This window comes from Myotis lucifugus, unplaced genomic scaffold (genome assembly GCF_000147115.1).
Source record: "Myotis lucifugus unplaced genomic scaffold, Myoluc2.0 scaffold_443, whole genome shotgun sequence".
NCBI classification, from domain to species: domain Eukaryota; kingdom Metazoa; phylum Chordata; class Mammalia; order Chiroptera; family Vespertilionidae; genus Myotis; species Myotis lucifugus.
Window position 1 is genome coordinate 785059 of NW_005871491.1, and position 3662 is coordinate 788720.

The window sequence follows — 3662 nt, forward strand, 5'->3', positions numbered from 1 at the left end:
CCATTTGCTTATCCTTACTTCTCTGTGTTAAAATGGGAAAACCTTTCTGTTGGACACATCTTGAACTATTTCATGGGGCTGAAGCCACAGTGAAGCTCTGCCTGCAGAGAAAGATTAAGATCAGCTCCAAAAGGCAGAAGAGCCCTTGTTTATGTCACCCTGGGAAAGTAGGGTTCAAAGGGCAGTGGATTGTGCCTATAAATTTGTTTTCCATACTCTGGTGATGAGCATCCCATGTGTACAGTGATATAAAGGCCAGACCTACTGGGACAAGCTTTGTTGCTTTCTGTTGCATCTTGTAAAGAACCAAGAAAATACAGTTTACAAGTCTCTTCAGATACTCTGATTGCAAAGTAAATGCCTTCCATTGATTTATATTATTGTGACCCATCAGCACAAGCATCGTTTTTCTTCTTCTAATCAATTGTTCTGTAACCAGGGTTTTGTGTTTTAAAGATATTTAAGTGAATGGAATAGATTTGAAAAATAGATGTTAACTGAGTCCGTAGAATATATAGGTACCTTAGTATGCCAAACACCCCAAAAAGTACGTGAACAGAGACTCGGCAGCGCATCATGCAAATGGTCCCGACAAGGATACCCGGATTCTGATCTTGAAGCTGTCGCTCATTAGCTGTGTGCTCCTGGGTAAGTCATGCGCTGTTTTCTCATTTGTAAAGTGAGTTGTTTGAACTTGCTAATCCCACAGTTTCCTTGTGTTCCATCATGTTAAGATCAAGTGCCCCCTTCCCTGCCCTTGGCTGTTAGCCTCACTGGTCGGTGTTAGGGCTTGGGCTTGGTCTTGGTCTATGCCAGACCTCAGTGAGCTGATGCTCTGTGGGACCCAGGTGGCTGATGAAAAATTTCAAATCCTAATGTCAGGGCCCTGAGTGGTTTTTGTAGTATTCTGTATTCTGTACACATTACTTTTGGCCAAAGTATCTAGAAGTTGGATGATCACTCTGAGTCAGTTGCTTTTTCTTCCCTTAATGAAGGATCCTAGCTGTTTTGACTAGCCTGGTGGTTGTATCTTCCCTTTCTTATACAGAGGGAAACTGAGACACAGAAAGAGAAAATCACTTGCTTCAGGTCACATACAGAAGGTTTGAGAACCTCTGCTCAAAATCTCTTAATTGCTTCTCATTGTCTGTGGTATAATGCAAACTGTTCTTGTGTGAACTGCTCCTTCTCCCCGCCCACCCCCTCCCATGTGCTTGCTTTCAGTGCATTTGTAGCTTTGGTCAGCCCAGCTCCCCATGGCCCTGATACTTAATTGGGTCTCCTCACTGTGCACTACTCCACATGAAATGCCATCCTGCTTCTGTCAGAAATCCTCCTCATTTTGATTTTTATTAAACTTTTGTATGTACACAGATTTATTTATTTATTTATTTTTAATATGTTTTTATTGCTTTTTAGTGAGAGAGGAAGAGAGAAGGAGAGGGAGAGAGAAACATGGATGAGAGAGACAGGCTGTCTCCTGCATGGCCCCTGAATGGGGATAAAGCCCTTAACCAGGACATGTACCCTGACCGCTTGCTCCGTGGGATGATGCTCAATCCACCCAGCCATACTGGCCAGGCTCGACATTGTTTGAACAGTAAGGGTGACCAACAGAGTTTAAGAAAAAGCAATGATTCTTTGCTTGTTTTCTTCCTCCTCCTATTTTTTCATTCTGTGAGGAACTTCTGTTATCTGTTTTACCTGGTTCTTTTGATTTTTAAACTTTGTATCTCTAACTAACTTGTACACATTGTTTTGTTTTGTTTTGTTTTTGGTGTTAGCCCTTATCAATGGATGGCCCAGTAATGTAATATGAGGATTTTTTTCTTCAACTCCATGCCCCCACCAAACACAACTTCCCCGTCTCTCCAGTGTAGTTACCCCACCTTTGGTTAGCTCAGTATTAAGTGTTTACATAATTACACCTATGGAGATGCTGCTCATAGCTGTGCTGTATACAATGATTACGTTGCCTTTGCTGTAATTTTTATTGTCTGCTTCAATCCTCGATGGTCTAGCTCTCTCTGTGCAGTCAGACTCACGAGGTGTTCTCTCATGTTCTCCTTGGAGCCTTCAGTCCTGCCCTGCCTTGTGCACAGCTCTTGTCCTGGGGTCTCCATAACCGTCCTTTCTTCTCTCTTATTCCCTCTGTCTCCTCATCTCAAGTCTCCTTCCTTTCTGTGTACTCCCTTCTTTGCCACACACATCTTCCTACCTGAGGGAGGAGGTTGTAGGAGAGGTAACTTTTTGAAATCTAGCATATTTAGTATATCTGTACCTTTTATACTTGATTGATAGTGTAATTGGGTCTGGAATTCAGGATGGGAAATAATTTTTCTTTGAAATTTTGAAGGCAATCCTCCCTCCCAGTTTCTATTTGGATGACATTATAATTCCCAGTACTTTTATTAATAAGCTTTTCTCTCCTGTCTCTTGCGTTTTCTCTCTGTAATCTCATAGAAGAGACTTCTTGTTCTAAGTGTTCTTTCTCAGTGATGTGCCTTTATGTGGTCTGTCTCCATCACTTTTTGTAGAGTCTCCAGCTGGCCTTATCATTCATAAACTTAAATTCTTGTTTTAAGATTTTTTTTCAAATACAGAAATCTCATTTTATCTAGTTAATTCATTTGCTGAGCTCAGATAGCAAGCAACCACATAGAGACATGTTTGAGGACCCAGGGATACTGTTTCCTCCAAAGATTACTACCTCAGGTCCACTTTCGTCATTCATTATGAGTTCCAAGAATGAAAGTTTGAGGAACAACTATGTTGTTGATGCTGTTCTCATCTCCATTTTCTCTTTAACTCCCATATCCTGAAATCCTGGGCTAGAATTGTGATTTTTAAAATTATTTTTCTCTTCTTTTCTGTCTTTTGTTCTACTTTCTAAAAGATTGTATCATCATAGTTTTCCCATCTTTTTATCTAATATTTCACTCTTTTAACTTCTAAAAATACTTTTCATTGTTGTTTTTATTCCTGTAATAATCCTTTTCTTAAAATAAGAGAATTCTTTCTTTTTTTTTAAAGAATAGCTCATTGATTTTTAGAGAAAGAGGAAGGGAGAGGGAGAGAAACATCCATGTGAGAGCATAACTTTGATTGCTTGCCTCCTGCATGCCCCCTACTGAGGATCCAGTCCACAACCTGCCAAGTGCCCTGACCTGGAATTGAAACAGCAACCTTTCAGTGCATGGAACAGTGCCCAACCACCTGACCCACACTGGCCAGGGCTATAAATAATGTTTTTTAATGATGACTACTCCTCCTCCTCCTCCTCTTCCTCCTCCTCCTCCTCCTCCTCCTCCTCCTCCTCCTTCTCCTTGCATTAATAATCTCTGTAATATCTGGTTGGAGCACTAAACGGCTTTCTGATCCTTTGAGTTCATCTGTGGACTTCTTTGCATGGTCACCTATCTGGGCTACTGTTTTTTAAAACCCTGATGGTAGGAAATATCTTTAGGTTTGATTCTAGGGCTAATTGGATTCTCCATCAAAAAACCTTCAAGATTCTGGCCTACAGGTATGGGCAACCTGAACGAGAAGAGAATTGGACATCTCATCACTCTGTTCCCTCCCTCACTCTGTTTCCTCCTTCACTCTGTTCTCAGTATGAATCCTTTACCCACAGTGTCCCTGGTCTCTCAGCAGAGGCCCCA